General features: G+C 39.2%; 1 long non-coding RNA gene across 1 annotated transcript in view; it reads left to right on the top strand.

Annotated features, from left to right (window-relative positions):
- The first annotated feature begins 10,222 nt into the window (after positions 1 to 10,222).
- LOC131028243 (uncharacterized) overlaps positions 10,223 to 17,493 on the top strand; it is a 49,039-nt gene continuing 41,768 nt past the window's right edge. Inside the window, exons 1-2 of the long non-coding RNA XR_009102581.2 lie at positions 10,223 to 10,593; positions 10,713 to 10,805. This is a non-coding gene — a long non-coding RNA (uncharacterized LOC131028243). The remainder of the gene's footprint in view (positions 10,594 to 10,712; positions 10,806 to 17,493) is intronic.

Below are 17,493 nucleotides of genomic sequence, written 5' to 3' on the forward strand. Positions count from 1 at the left end.
ATTCCTCCTGAATTGATTGCTGAAGACGTTGAGTACTTTTCAAAACACTCACTTTATTGCAAGTTTTTGGGAATGAGGGTTTCTCTACAGTTTTTGGAAAACTGGGCGCAGAGAACTTGGGCGCCGAAAGGGGAAATGGAGATTATGATGCTGGCAAACAACTATTTCATAGTTACCTTCAACTGCATGGAGGATCACAATAGGATCTTTGAGGGAGGTCCATATTTTTACAATCAGGTGGGGTTGTTCATCAAGCCTTGGCATGCAGAGTTTAACTTGTCGGAGGAACTCCCAAACGGGGTTCTTGTGTGGGTTCGTTTGCCTCGTCTTCTGGTGGAATGTTGTCGGGAGGATGTGCTACGGATGTTGGCTGCATTGTTGGGGAAGCCAGTGGGATCATCAACGCAAACCCTAGGAAGAAAGGTAATGAATTTTGCTTGTATCTGTGTTGAAATTGATCTTAGTAAACCTCTGCCAGATGATATAGACATGAGTGTGGGATCTTATTCATGGGTCCAACAGCTAGATTACGAGACTTTACCTTTTTGTTGTTGTTTGTGTCATGAGTATGGACATTTACAACGTGAGTGCCCTAGATATAAACCAGTGGTTCGCCAACCTCAACAACCGGCTCAAAGCCAAGATAGGGCTGATAAAGGAAAAGCCTTTATGCTGGCAGAGGTAGAGGGCGCTGATGGGTTTGTCTCAGTTAAGACAAGGAACAGGAATTGAGGACAAAAGAGGTCCTTACAAGAGAGACAGGAGGAAGATATCTTTAACAGATTTGAGGCCTTGGACGACCTTAGCCATCAAGAAGTGAACCCAGGGTTAACTCCTTTGGATCTAGGTGCATCAGGAGGGGGTTCGAAAAGTGGCATTGAGGATTTTACTCAGGCCCTGCAAGTTATTGGCAGCCAACAAATGGAGATGGACCAGCCAGTAGGAGTCCAACAAGGAATCACTTCAGGTTCGGAGGTAATTTCGGTTGGGGGGAGGGCTCATTGTTAGCCCTGAAGTTGGAACCGGCTGGGGCTAAGAGTAATAAGTCTTCAGTTCACTTGGGTCTGCATCAGAAGGATATTAAGAAAAGTGCTACGGAGAAGATCTCAAAGGTCAACAGGAAGAAGGATTTGGATAAAATCAAACTGAAGGGAGAAAATTTGGTGGAGTCAGGGTTGGTGAAGACTTTGGATTCTCACTTTTCCAATCCTCCTAAATGATTGTGCTCTCATGGAATGTAAGGGGCTTGAACAACGGCCCCGGACAAAAATATGTTCGGGATTTGATCAGGAATCATTCATCGGATGTCCTGCTCTTGCAAGAAACTAAACTCTCAATGGATAGTATGATGGGTCTAGCGCCGAGGCTTTGGGGGCGAGGCGAATGTCAATGTATTGGGGCTGTTGGCTCCTTCAGAGGGGTGGCCTGTCTTTGGAACCCTTCAAAGATTCGCCCTGTTAGGTGGATGGCATCCAGATCTTCTCTATCCAGGTTTGCCTCGAGTCTGGAGACCGGAGATATTTTGTTGTTTACTAATATTTATGTTCCTATTGATCTCTAGGGCAAATAGAACTTATCATCTCACATTTCATATATGCGAAGGCTGGCTCCTTTCCATCCTTGGATTATGGCGGGAGATTTCAATGCTATCCTGGAGTTGAGTGAGAAGAAGGGGGGTGTCATGAGGTTGGAGCCCTCATCTCTCCTCTTTCAGGATAGAATTTCTTCGTTGCATCTGGTGGACATTAAGCCTGGTAATGGACTGTTCACTTGGAACAATAGGAGAATGGGGGAGGATTGGATTGCTAAGAGGTTGGACCAATTTCTGGTTTCCAGTTTTTGGGTTGGTGGGGGGTGGTCTACTAGTTCGGAGATTCTAGACTAGAGAGGGTCAGACCATTGGCCTATAAGGCTGATATCTTCTGCGGCTCGGGCTGCTCGCTCTCCTTTGTTCAAATTCCATCTTATGTGGCTTTGTGATCCTACTCTGCCTACTCTGGTTGAGCAGTGGTGGAGGAAGGGGAGGCCAACCTTTGGAACAACTATGTATACTTTCGCCAAGCAGTTGCAGTTTGTTAAGTTCCAACTTAAACATTGGAATCGACAAGGTTTTGGGAACATTTTTCATGCTAAGAAAGTAGCCCAAATAGAGTTAAATGGCATCACCGGGGAAATCAGAGAGAGTGGATTGTTTGAATCTTTGCTTAAGAAGGAGGAGAGGGCTGTCAGGGCCGTAGAGGAATGGGAGCTCAGGGAAGAAATTTACTGGAAACAAAGAGCCCGTATTGATTGGCTTCAAGTGGGCGATAAGAACACGACTTTCTTTTTCAACTTTGTGAAATCAAGATGTCACAAAAACCCCATTCCTACTCTGGTCAATAATAAAGGTGAGGTGTTATTATCATTATAGGAGATATCTAGGGAGGCCTTGCAACATTTTCGAACCCTCTTCAATGAGGAGTTTCAGGGGGATGCGGAGGAGGAGAATCAGGTTCTTGCTTGCATTCCTCTTGTGGTTATCGGGGAGATGAATGAGCAGCTTATGGCCCCTATATTTATGGAAGAACTCGAGAAGATTGTCTTTCAGTTGAGGAAAGGAAAAGCCCCTGGCCTAGATGGGTTCCTGGTTGAGTTCTTTCAGGAGTTCTAAGATATCATCAATTTGGACTTACTGGCAGTAGTTCAAGAGTCCCAATGGAATAATCAGATGTTGAGGGCCTTGAATACTACCTTCATTGTGCTTATCCCCAAATGCGAGGGGGCCAACAGGTTAGGCCAGTTCTACCCTATATCTCTCTGCAATGTTATTTATAAGATCATCTCGAAGCTTATTGCAGAGAGGCTGAAGAAGTGTCTTGGGGGTGTGATCTCTGAGGAACAAAGCAGGTTTGTGGAAGGGCGTCAAATTTTGGATGGGGTGGTCATTGCTATGGAGACCATTCATTCTATGGCTACCTCCCTGGAAAAAGCTATGTTTATCAAATTGGACATGGCTAAAGCTTACGATATAGTTTGATGGTCTTTCCTTCAGAAGATTCTTAGGGCCTTTGGTTTTGTGGAGGAGTGGATTCAATGGGTTATGAGTGGAGTTACGTCCACTTCTTTCTCAGTGCTAATCAATGGGGATCATATCGAGCTGTTTGGTGCATCTAGGGGCCTGCGATAGGGGGATCCCCTCTCCCCTTATCTTTTCATTCTCTTGGCTGAGGGTCTGGGGAGGCTGATCAAACATAATGTTGGTCAAGGCAGTATTCAAGGGTGGAATTGGGGTAATGAATTGCAGCCATAGTCTCATCTGCAATTTGTTGATGACACGACCTTGATGGGACTTGCTAGGATCAGAGAAGCTACGAATCTGCGTAAGGTTCTAGATGTTTATTTGGTGGCTTCAGGTCAGTTGATCAATGAAGATAAATCATCTATCATTTTCTTCAACACCCCTGAAGCTATTCAAAGGAGGATTGCTTTGATATTGAGATTTCAAGTTGGCTCTTTGCCCTTGACTTATTTGGGTATTCCTATCTCTCCTGGTAACCCTCCTCGGGAGTCATAGAAGAGTATCTTGGATAAATTTCGCTCGAAGGTTGAACATTAGACTCATAGATGGTTGTCTTTTGCTGGAAGGGTTCGACTGATTCAGTCAGTGGTTCAGGTTCTTCTGACTTATAGATGTATGCTTCAAGTGGCTCCCAAATGGTTCTTGAAAGACCTAGATTCTTTGGCAAGGCAATTCTTATGGGCAGGCAATCTATCCTCGTCCAAATGGAGTCTAGTCAATTGGGACCTGGTGTGTAGCCCGAAGCAATTTGGGGGTCTTGGTTTAAGGCAGGCTATTCTTTTCGAGGAGGCTCTGGTGGCTAAACTGTACTAGAGGTGGTGTGTTGAGCAGGATCATGGTTGGGCTAAGATTTTGGCCTTCAAATATATGCAAAGGATACCAACTCAGAAGGTCCCAAGATATCCACTGGAGGGTAAAGGCTCTACGATCTGGTATACTCTCAAGAAGGGGGCCTCTCTCATTAAGGAAGGTCTCTTTTGGATCTACAGGAGGGGGGAAGAGGTCCTTTTTTGGAACGACTCATGGGACGGGTACCCCCCCATTCTTGATCAGTTTCCTAACCTTGGGAACCTTAGTTGGACGATTTTGGAGGTGGGGTGGTCAAGGGTGTGCGACTTCAAGACTGTTTACAAGTGTGGGAGGTTGGAGATGGAGCGGTGGAAGGAGCGTAATGAGTGGCCGGTTGTTGGGATGGAGGAGGACTGTGCTGAGTTACAAGGCATTCTGGTGAACAGACACTGTAGTGGCATTAAGGGTAGGGATGGACTTGCCTGGTCTCTGAATCCTAAGGGAGTCTTTACGGTAGCTAGTGGTTATAGGGAACTGTTGAGCCGAAGATTGGAGGGAAGAGAGGTGCACTGGTGGAAACAGGTTTAGAACAATTCTTCATGGCCAAAGTGCAACTGCTTTGCATGGACTCTGGCTTGGAATAGATGCCTTACTTGGGATAATATTTGTAAGCGGGGTTTCTCGGGGCCATCGATGTGCATTTTGTGTGGCAATGGGGAGGAAGACTCCTCACATCTGTTCTTCAGATGCCCCTTTTCTATGCTTATTTGGCACTATTGGTGGGGGGTGTGGAAGTGTCCCTGTGTTCACGCAAATTCTTTGGTGGATTTTTGGAGCAGTTTGGGCAGACCTTCTATCTTGTCTCCCTTCCTCCAGGCGGTCTGGTATATCGGGCCCATCTTCATTCTCTGGCAGATCTGGCTTGAGAGGAACGAAAGGATTTTTCGTGAGGCCAAACTGTTAGTGCAACAAGTGTGGAATAGAATCATGGTTATGATTAGGGAAACAATGGAAGCTAATGTGAGGTGAATTTCCCTCTGGACAGAACTGAGGCAGATATAGTGAGTAGGTTTGGCTGGCAGGAGTTGTCTCCTACCTCTTCTTGTGTCAGAAGAGGTAGGTGTGCTATGAAGAAGGTCTAAAGGTTGGGAAGATGGAGGCCCCCCCAGGATGAGATTATCAAGATTAACATTGATGGCTCCTCCAGGGGTAACCCAGGCCCGATAAGGGTTGGAGGTGTTGGTAGGAATTGTTTGGGGGAGGTGGAGTTCTTCTTCTTAGTGTATAAAGGGAGGCAATCTGATAATCTTATGGAGGGACTGGCTATTCTCTATGCCCTGGAGCGAGCTTGGGAGTTGGGTAGAAGGAAGGTTATCTGTGAATCAGATTCACAAATTATGGTGAATTTGTTGTCTAAGAAGAAGGTAAGTGGGATTAATTGGCAACTGGCAGGGATAGTTTTCATCAGATTCTTCAAATTAGTTCTGTAATGGAGTAGGTGTCCTTCATCCACATTCCCCGTGAATGGAACAAAGCAGCTGATTGCTTGGCTAAGTGGGCTTCGAAACATGACAGTGACTGGAAAATTGAGGGATGGGAGCAACTTTCCCAGGATTACAGTGAGGTCTTGCAGAAAATTTGTGTGGAGGATATGGATAGTAATGATGTTGGCTGAGCCTAGTCAGAGCCTAAGGTTCTCTTTTTGGAGCCTCAGTGCTTGGGACCTCCTTGTATTTTTTGTGTCTTTGCTTCAATAAAGTTTTTACCCCTTTTATTAAAAAATTAGACTAAGGTTCTTAATTAATATCCCAATCAACCTATTAATCAAACCAAATACTTGATTAAAATCCATTTCTTCTAGCCTAACCTATCAATTAACTAAGGTTTGATTAAATCCCCTTTAGCCACTTAATTGAGTAAATCTTATTTATTTAATTAGAATCTATTTTCCCCTTTTAATTGAATTTACATTTGATTAAAACTCCCTTTGCATTTAAATAAATCATTATTTGTTTGTGAATAGTCCTCCCCACTTGCAAAATCCTACAAATGCAAGTTGCATCCCTTTTGGCTAAAATAAATCTTTTTATTTTATCTAAAATGCTTATTTTCCTCCACTTGCATTCTCCTCCATTTTTCATTAGCATGCTAACATTCTTCTAGAAGCTCTCTAACGCCTCATTAATTAGCCCGATTCCTCTAATCATGTCACATCCCTAAATTTGGGGGAGTCAATTCTCCAAATTTGGAAGAAAGTCTTCTAAATGTGTTGAAGACTCTACCTTCTCCAACAAGTTAACTTGTCGAGTCTTCCAAACTTGTAAGGTTATCTATCTTTCAACAAGTTAACCTCCCAAGTCTTCAAAGAGAATTTAATGCCTCTTACAATACATCATCCTAGCCCATGATGGTTGTCCCTTTGGCCATCCTCAATTTTGCACAAGAGTTTACCTCTTGGACAATAGCATGCTCCCTTGGATAATGACATTATCCAATGATGTCATCTCTTGAGGTTACCCCTAATGCTTACTTAGCATCTAATGCTTGATTAGCATCCTCTCAAGCCATCTCAAGATGACATTTATCAGCTTGGGATTGGATTGAATCCCTCCCATGGATTGATAACTTTCAATCCTAGCCTTTGTTGAGATTGCTCAATCTCAACCATCCATTTCTCTATTTTCTCTATAAATAGAGCTCATTTCTTCAATCTATGAGATGAATCCACTTTATGCATTCTTCTTATAGTTGTTTTTGCAGGTTATCAAACAGCTCTCATTGTGCCTCTCTCAAGTATTTAGGCCATCCCTATTGCATCATGTTTGGATTATATCATGTGCTAGATTAATCATTTAGCTTAATTACATATCATTTTCATATCATTTTCATCTTCATCTTAACTTAATTAGAACATTTAATCCTTCAATTTGGAAATACACCTCTATTTTGCGTATCATCTTCATATCAATAGTTTTGATCATCTAATCAACTAGGATCTTAGTTGCATCCACTTAGATTCTAGTTCATCCTTCAAATCTTGATCTTTAGGTTGTCATCTTAAAGATCAAGTGCTCTTCCAAGTGATAGCCACCTTGAATCTTGAAGATCCTTGGAGATAGAGGACAATGAGACAATTTTGAGAGGTTTAGATTGACTAACACGCTTTGTTGATTTTGATCTCTTATGCAGTGTCCCATTGGTGTGCTTGTCTTGTTTGTGTCTCTTGTGCAAGTGCAAAGATCTTAGCATACACTAAAGAATAAGAAAATCTCACAAGTGGTCCACGCTATGAAGCCTCCCGCAAGATAATCTCCTCTTCATGAAGTTGTGCCTACACACATGCAAGAGAGAAAATGTTGGGGGTTGTGTTTTGGAGCCTTCCTAAGTCAGACCCTTGTTTTGGTGTTTCCACCTCCACGAACAACCCCAGAAAGCCACAGGAAAGATAAATGATAAAGAGAATAACAATGCAATGTGAAATTGGAAATAAAATTGATAAATATTCAAGAGAGAGGATTAAGATAACCCCCCTATCATGAATGAAGATTGGAATGCTCAGAAGTACTTGGAATGGTGTGCTTGGAATGCTTGGTAAGGTTGCAACAATGGTGGGATGGTCTCTAGTTTTCTCCAAGAGCTCAACTTGCAAAAACTAGTTACCAAATTGCCAAAAGATCCTTCCAAATGCTTCCCAAGTGAGACATATAGACCTAGGAAGGAATTTAGACGTCGGTGGGCGCATACAGAGGCATTAAGATTCCTTCCAACCATAGGCATAATGCTCAAACGACCACCTGCGGACTATCAGATTCGCGACATGCTAGCGCACCGCACATACGTCTTTGCACTGCGCCTTCGTCCCCGAAGGTGACAGATTGACAAAGTTGGTAATGCTTCGGCTAGAGTTGACAAGGATGGCCTAAGTGGACAAAAGGACAAGATGGTGGATCTTGACCTTCAATGACATGGAGGAAAAGCGCCATTTGTCACATTAATTACAAAGGATAATATTTTGATATTACATGCTCATCATCCCCATGTTTCTTGCAATAAGAACACTTAAATTTTCATTCTAATTTTTCCTTTTGATTTGAAGGAAATTTCAATGTTGGTTTGGAGGATTCAAGTTTTGAAGTTTTTTACTCTCATTGTCCTTTTGAGTAATATTTCTTCTCCTCGTTGTTTAAAGCATACTGTTTCCTATTCTTAACAATAATAGCTTAGGGTTTTGAAGATTTCAATTTGTTGATTTGTATTAACTTATCCCATTCCCTAGTCAAGTTTGCAATGAATTTTTTTAGAGAAGGCATCTTCCACACATTTCCTATAGCCCTTTTGGTAAAGTAATTTGTATTTACAAACACATAAAAGTTAGGACCTAATTTATAGAGTATAGTAAGAATGGGTTTATCCTCCTTTTTCTCTATTCCACATTCTTTTGTATGCAACCTTACCGATTTTAACTTAGTGACGAGGTCATCTAAGATGTTAAAGGAATTGGGGCTTAAAATTATGAGCTCATTCTCCAACTCATTTCCTTTCATTTTATCTATTTTCCTAAAGAATTTTTGTAGTGCAACTTATTGGGCATGATCAAGGGTTATGCATGAAAGAGAAGTTTGAGAGATACATTAAGACACATAAATCCAAATGCTTGATGACACTTGTTAAACCATTTTTCTTTAACTTCCCCAATTGAAAGTTCTTTCCCAGTGCCCATAGTTACCCTTGTTCTTTAGCATAAGTTGTACTTTAGTTTCCAATCATGATAATGAAGAGTGTTAATGTCAGGACAATTTAATTTGAATCTATTCCTAAAAGATAAATTGTTGGAGAAGGAAAATGCAAAATATAATGTGTAAGAAAATGTAGAAGTAGACACACAACACAACACAATACACCCCCTTGATTCAATATTCAATACCCTCAAATTTGGGCACTTTATATGCTTAATGCATAGATAAGTACAGTGGAACAAAAAAATGAACTTTATAATTTTAGTGTAATATTACCTTGTAATGGACAAGACAAACAAATATTAACTTAATAAAATGTCACTCATTTTAAGTTGCCAATCACAAGTCACAATAATTTTACTATTTCTCTATGTTGCCTTTTTAATTGCATGAATTTAAATTGTGTCTTTCAAAAATTAAAATAGAGAGGATGGAAAGGGGGATAGAATTAAGCCCCCACTAGTAGGAATTATGGGTTTTAGGCCTCATGTGACTGGGTACTAGATTTTTCGGTGGTACAAACCTTGAAATGTCGCTTGCATGCTCACAAATTGGGCTACACAATGCCTTCTTCGACCTCTCTTAATAGGTCACACTAACAATTAGGCTTTACAATGCCTCCCAGTTGGTCTTGCTCACAACGCCTATTAGATTTCTTGCATAACCTTTAACACATAAAGATCTCTACTAATACTTCACAACAAAACACACAAGCAAAGATCCATATGCACAACAAATCTTGCATTCAACTAGAGATTTCTAAGAAAAAAATAATTAGAAATATTGAACCAACACCCAGATTTTAGAATAGCTTTGATACCATGTAAAATTTCACCAAGACTTCTTTATAGAATGCTAGTACCTAATCAAGGTGCGCACACACACACAATCCTACCCATGAAACAAAGAATACACAAGAATGGATAAATCAACATATCAATCAAGTCATGAATGCGAAGAACATATAACAATGAGGGAAGAAACTATCACCAAGAATAGTGGAGAATACTAAACAATCGACTCTCACCAACCAAGAGTGGTGGCAAGTTAACTTCCTCAAAACTCACAAGAGGTAGTGAGCTAAATCTCACTAGCTAGAACACCTAAGTAGGATGTGTATTATGCATGAAAAAATATATACACCAACACTCCTTGACCCTTAACTAACTAAAGTTTATAATAAGAAAACCCAATCTCATGGATAAATGTAAAGTTTGTCCTCATTATAATGAGAAGAACCTATAATGGATAATGACACTTGTATGATGGACATCAATGATATTTCTTTTTATACTATTATATGTAATATTAAGCATTAATAAAAAATGGATAACCACTAACATTGTAACATATAAGATGATTGATACATGTCTTAATGAATATATTTCAGTCTTTCTTTTATAAATAGTTATAGACAATTCAATGAAAAGATATCTGATGCTAGTATACTATTGATACCCTTACCCCATATACTCTTAATTCACATATAAAAATATGCTAATTTTTAAAAATAAAATTCATATACCATTCTACATGCTCCAATAGAATCTTTGCGCTTAAATTTATGACCACAATTTTGCGGTTTCATTTTAATTCGGTTAGAAAAGTAATCTTCCCGCTTAACCACTTTCGAATTCGTAGGCAGATATTCGAAAAAAAAAGGATGAAAAACCCAGCACCCACCCTCGATTTTGTATTCGTTTTACCGTTGGAAGACAGATGCCCTGGGCGATCACTTATCACTCATCTGATCAAGCGCAGAAGCCTTAGAATATTTCTTGCCTTTGATTTGTTGAGTCGTATACAATTTTGGAGATCATGGCATTAATTCGCCCTTTTCGACCAACAATTGGATATTTTAATCTCAGTACTTTTATGAATTTGTTGTGCTTCGGAGGGTTATTTGAATAATTCTATTTTTGGTGCGTGGTTACAGACTCGTCTGATGTTGGCTTCAATGTTTGTGAGTGCTACGCATTGAGAGGCTCCTGCAAGCTGCTCGAAAGATAGGTTTAATGGGTGTTTCTGTTGCGCGTGTCTTGATTCATGTTTTTCTTTTACATGGATGTTGGGCATTGGTGGTTTTATTTGTTTTTTAATCAGACTTTTTTTGATTCATTGCATGGAAGGATTGTCCTGCATTACGCTGCAAATTATGGGTACACTGACCGCGTGGAAGCTATTCTTCTAGCTCGACATTTAACATCTGTTTTAGATTCCTGGTAAGTGGGTTTTGTTCTTTTTCATTTTTTTTCCTCCTCGTGGAAGTGATACGACGTTCATGTTTTTCCCAATTTAATGGTAATTAGTGGTAGAGCTATGGAATATCACTTCGATTGTCAATAGATCTTCAAGAGTACTACTAAGTTACTAACATCCTAGCAGTGACTACAAATAATATTGACTTAAAAGACCCTTTTGACAATACTAGAGCTTTATATTTGAAGATCATCGTCGAAAGTTTTTAGTTATAGTGCAATTAGGGCCTCGACAATCCATACAAAATTGGGAATGAGATCTATTCCTACAGTTACAAAGCTGTGAAAATCCTAATATGTATGAAAAATGCATTAAAAGTCTCAAAGATCATTTCCGGCAATTCCCATTACTCTAGTAATTGGGTCGATGAAGACATACCTTCAATGATTAAGAAGTAGGACCTATGCTTATTACCCACCATAGTTAAACCATTTATATTCTAAGATTCATATTGTTGTTTTCTTTTTGTGCATATCTTGTATTTGTTGATATTCAATCCTTAGGGATTTACTTGGTATGCAAATATTAGAGATGGAAGTGGAGCCACTCCATTGCATCTTGCGGCTAGAATGGTAGACTCAAATGGTGTTCATTAATTGCTAGGAAATGGAGTTTCAGTTTGTACATCTAGTGGAGCTCATGGTAAGATACTAAGAAATAATTCCATTGAATCCATAGTTGGGGAAGCTTTTGTTATCTCGAAACCTTTGCTTCATGGTTGGACAAGATTTTGCGATTGTTACAACCTCACTTTTACAAAATGAGCAGTTTACCATACATGTAAGAAAATGAGGAAACTTTATTAAATATTCATTGCTTTCGTAACCTTGTTTTCTTTGTTGCAAGAGACTTTGTTGAAAACTTGAAAGCATCATGCTTTGTGTTGCTAACACATAAAATATAAAATTTGGCAATTATTGTATTTCAAACTTCATCATGCATGGTGACTACCAAGTTTCTTCTTAGGTGTTTGTCTAATCTATCTCTATTATATTTATCAAATTCTCATCTAAATGACCATAGAAAACCCAACATTCCAAATCATTAGTAACTTAGTAAAAGCTCTATTTGGTAGATGGATTAGTAGTTTTTAATTAGATGCAGCTCACAAGGTAGTTTTTGTAGTTGGGTACTATTGTGATGTAATCACACATCACCCCATTGCAAATTGGGACCTCCACTTTCGCTTTTTAGCAGAGTCTTTTTCTTAGTTTGCTTTGCTTGGTAGTTGTTTCTTAAATTTTTAACCTTTGCTAGTGAGGAAGAGGTAAAATTGTCAAGATGCAAAGTGTTATTTAAAATGTCTCAATTGTCAAATGTTGTCATGTTGCAAAGTTGTTAGGAAAAATGAAGAAGATGAAAGCTTCCTAGTTTCCTTCTAGGGGTTGTTTTTCCACCCTTTGACATGTTGGAAGTGAAAAATTCCTAGTTTCCTCCCGGGGGTCGTTTTTCCACCCTTTGTCATTTTGGAAGTGAAAACTTCCAAACGTAATCAAGGTGAGATATCTAAATCAAGTGAAGACATCATGAAAATCAAGGCATTTAAAGTTCAACGTGAACAAAGGAGGGTCAACCATGGGCATCACATAGTTTACACCAAGCATCCTCATGCTTAGAGGCACTATGTAAAAGAGGATCAAGGCTCAAGCATCATGAAATTAGGATCAAACACCATGGAGTCACGTGCTACATCAAGGGTGTGTTTCATATTTCCAAACCAAGCATCATCAAGATGGATAGTACAACACAAGGTCAATATTCTCAAGTTAGAAGGAAAAAGCAACTATTAATGAAGAGCAATTACAAATGAAGGAGAGAATATTTCAATATAGCAACTATGAGGATCGATATAAGGAAGAGTTCAATTGCAATTGCCTTGAATTTCCTCAAGACTCCAAGGTCAAGATGCACAAACATAAGGTAGGTCAAGATGCACAAACATAAGGTGATTGCACCATTTAAGATTTACACTAAGGAGAGGCAAATTTGTGTCATGATGAGGATGAATGCAAGATAGGTACAACACAAGGTGAATTTCCTAACATGAAGGTGAAAAGCAAAGCATCACGATGATTTCCAAACATTATCAATATTGTCCAAGACAAAGAAATGTTTCAAGATTTCGGAGTTGAGGATGGAAATTCATCACAAGTATGGAGATGAAAGAGTGAATATGATCAAGGAATGGAGATAGTTTCATAAGAGTTAAGCAAAGTTAGAAAATTTGCTTGATCATTCAAAGATGATATAATTTCGGATTATGATCCATCATAGTCAAGCAATTGGAAATGTTGAGTATTAAGAGATATTGCCCCAACTCAATACAATTACTTCTTTGTGATGATCTACAAAACAAGCATGCTGAGTTGGCGCCTATTCATCATCCACCTATCAGGAGATGCCATGTTAGCACATCCATTTTCAATGTACTTGACTCATTCAAGGTGGAGCAATTGACATATGGCACTTAATCAAATATTGTTTCACATACCTAACCTATTTTCTTATCGGTTAGAATTCAAAGAAGGACATGTGCTCGCCAAAACATATCTTTTCATTGGCCAAAGGGGTTTTATTGTTGAATCTCGACCATTAATCTCAAATTGATTGGAGCCATTGAAATGTAATGTGCTCTCTATATAAGGCTCAATGCTCTGATTTGTAAAGGGGAATAGTTGCTAGTCAATAGTTAGAAGTTCATAATTAGGAAGCAACTAGTAGTAGAGTAGGAGGAGGAAAGAAGAAATTGTTGCCAAGACTTGTGGAAATAAATACTTGATTTCATTGAAGTACGTTGCATGGTTCATTGATTATGGTGGATGCTTATAAGGATATTGTGATGAATTCCTTGGTTCATACTTTTTGTAGTTTGCTGATTGTAAGCTACTGTGTAAAGTTACCCTAAACCTAATCATTGTGCTAAATTCGATTGTGGACACTTGTTCAAGTTGTGCTAGCATTGGGTATTTGAGTGATGTATTCGTGATGTGAAAATCTTCCATTTCTTTAGAAGATTGCACCAAGTTTGTGTAGTTGTTCATAATGATGAAGCAAACCTTGGTTTGAGGGAATTTGTCTATCTAGGTAATATTCATCGTCATCATTGATCTTAGGAGTAGCGTAGTCTTTTTAAACTCTTATCTCTTTTGTCTTTATTTCCCAAGTAGTTAAGTTAGTTTCAAAATTCTAGTAGAGTTCAAGTAAAACATAACTCCCCTTGTGATAACTCCCCTTGTGATTCCAACAAAATCACATCAAATTCATTGAGTCTATCCACAACATTTAAGTCGCACAGTTCACATTGTAAACCTTGGAGTTTCCTTCTTTGATCACATCATTCAACATATAAGGTTTCTTTGTTCAAGAGAGGATAGATTACCTTGGTATTTTATTTTTGTGTTTGAGGTGCATAAAAACACATCAACGGGTACCTCTTTTTTGGCTTATGGTAAGTCTTTGTATAATACCTCAATCTTTCTCCTAGGACATTAATGGATAGAAATTGGACGGACAAATTTTTCACGTTGCAAGTGCAACATTTACATGTTGCTTTGCACACGTTCATATGCACAAGGTGTTGTGACAAGCCCAACGACACACAAAACACCCTTCATTAATGCACCAAGCACAGTGGCACAAGTGGAAGACTTTACAAGGTGTGGGACAAGTCACCATGGTGACTATATGAGAGGATGTTGCACCTCCCCACAATGTCAATTGGACGTTAATCCACATTCGTGTTCTCCCATAGATAGGAGTGGGACGAGAGCATGTAATGAATATTCTTGATTTTTTTTGATTTTTTTTTGTGATGTAGAAATTGAACACAAAGCTTGCAAATACAAACGAATGCTTGCAATACTGATCGGATTTGTTTCATTCATTCATAGAAAATACATGTCTATGGAAAGCGACATTAACATCATCTAAAAAATGAAACACATGAGCCATACGAACTACTGTTCACAAATTCAGAATATATTGACATTCAATTTGGACATTACAATCAAGTATACACTTTGCAAAATAGGCTAAGCATGAGTACCTTTAGAAATGTGTCTACTTGCTGTTATAGGTCTGAAACGCCTTCAAAATCACCACCAAATGCTCATAGAAGGATACTACAGGTCTGCCATGAGAATTTAGACATATTGCAATCTGTGATCCACAAAACCAAGCCTTTAATGCTCAGAAAATGAAACTTGGAAGTCTGCTACAGCAAACTGAGTGCAAGGAAATCATAGGGGCGATTCACAATAATAAAGATAAACACCTCTCTTGATCACTAACTGATATGCTCTCCTAGATGTTATTAGAAGGTCTAGATGCCTCAGAAGATGATGATGATTATGCAGACCAAAGAGGGAAGATATACCACTTCTAGCTTCCACATGCCATGGATAAGTTAGGCGCTGTAATGTCCCCATTTTCTAGGTCAGTATCTTTTGCAGAGGTTAGCCTATTAGCAGGCTTCCCGTAGGCTAATGCAGTGGATAGGGGACCCATTCGGAGGGGGCCGATGTCTTTAGGGAGGTCTGCAGACAGGCTGGCAAACATTGGTCATTCTTCCGAGGGGCTTAAAATTTGGACTGTGTAGCAAGAGTTACCTTAAGATAGCAGTGCCACAATCCTTGAAGACATTAATTCCAATGAGACTAAAGATTTTAATATTACTTTTTCCTTCATTCTTGGCCACATTTTACTTTAATAGTTTATTGATATGGGTTTACCTTATTAAATCTAGTGAAAGCTATGCTTTCTTCATAGTTAGTGCATCTCCAAAAGGGTTCAGACCAAGTAAAGAGAGCGTATTCCAAGGAATAACCAAAGAATATGCCAAAAATGCCTTTTGGAGGGAATTAGATCCATGGGAAGTTAGTAAAGTGACTTTGGTGGGAAATTTGGGGCATTCCATAACTCATTTTTACGGCAGCGATTGGGTTTTGAGCTCTGAGCAGGAGTTTGAACAGCAGATCAGGCCTTTTGAGAACGTAAACTCTCAGGAGAAGTAGTACCTACAGGTGTGGGAGACCATCCAAAGGTATTATTGCAGGGAAAATTATCATTTCCAGCATTTGTAAGGGTGAAAACAGTGGATCAGACTGTTAGGAAGGCAGATTAGAGGAGTTTCATAGCAGATTTGAATTATTTGGAGGCTCTACAACAGTCTATAGCAGCTGACCAGCCCAGCCGCACCCTCCTTTGATCATTAATGGAAACATTCAGCTGGGACGTAGGGTTTAGAAACCATCTTCAGACCAAAAATCAAAAGAAATCAGGTGCTGATGCAAATCAGAATTTTATGAGCTTACTGTACCAAAATTCAGGCCAATGGGGAGCCCTTAGAATACTTCAGAATTTTCAGAATTTGATCAACTGTGTACTGGTATGTTTCTTGGAAGATTGAAGTAAATTGAAATCAGTTAATTATTACTACTGTTGCTGTTCCTATAATTTACACTCTGTTTAGCTGCAATTTCCTTTGTATTTCTCATTTCATTTGCAAGTATCAGCATAAACCAAAAAACCAAAAAAATCAGAAAAAAGAAACAAAATGAGACCTACAAATCAGTTGTGCTTCTGTGATCGGGGTTGGGTCACTATAGGCGCTCCTCCCTAGACGGGTGATTTTATCGGTGCCTAGCTACTAGGAATCCTTTGGATTAATACTCAGAATGATCAAAGGCTTATCTTTGCTGATATGAGCAGAAAATTGATTCTCTGTGTAGCAGGAATGGGAAGGACAACATTGGGAAATTGTATAAAATCTTGGGAAAAAAAAACTCAATCAAAACTCCAAACTAGATTAAACACACTAAACTCATATACCTAAATCAGAAAACATCATATACCTTCAGTTTTCATCAAACCCTTATTATCAAACTTCGAGCAAACTCCGAAAACTCAATCTAAAAATCAACAACCAGCTAGGATGGATCTTGCACCACCGAAACTAGGCAAACTGAAGAGTGTTTTCATCCTCAACAATGAATGAATGAAAGATTTTAATGACGCCCACGAGATCGATCAGTCTATGGGACCGAGGATAGCATTCTTAATTAATCTTCAGATTCTTTTCCCTGTCCAATCTTCTACTATTGATTTTGACTAGGAGGCTAGCGGTCTGATTAATTCTATCTTCTTCAAATAACTGATGCATGTTGTCAACCTTTAATCCATTTTCATACTTAGTGCGGATGTCCTCATAAGCCACGCACTCCATGGTGAAGTGCCATTCTGTTTCTACAACACCTTTTTTGCAGAATATGCAAATTCTTTCCTCCCATGCTTCTTTAGGTATCTTCCACCTACCGGTCTCACATCTAAGGTGGTGTGACCTGGTTCTTAGTTGTGCAATTAGCATCCGCGCTTTACCTCTAATATCCCCTAAATATGTTTTTTCACCATGGTCCTTTGTTGGATTAAACTCTTTGATGTAGTATGCCCAACTTGCTTTGTCCACATGGTAATACAAAATTTTTCAATAACATAACCTTTTATTTCAGAGTTGGTGTTAGGACACTCATGCAAATCAATGTTCCACCTATTCATCCAATTGTTGTTCTGCTTCATCCAGGTATTCTTCCTCCGATTTAGCATCTCTTCCACAACCATTTTAGGCCAGCGATGCTTATCCGTGTTCGCAACTTT

Source organism: Cryptomeria japonica, chromosome 7, assembly GCF_030272615.1.
Source record: "Cryptomeria japonica chromosome 7, Sugi_1.0, whole genome shotgun sequence".
NCBI classification, from domain to species: domain Eukaryota; kingdom Viridiplantae; phylum Streptophyta; class Pinopsida; order Cupressales; family Cupressaceae; genus Cryptomeria; species Cryptomeria japonica.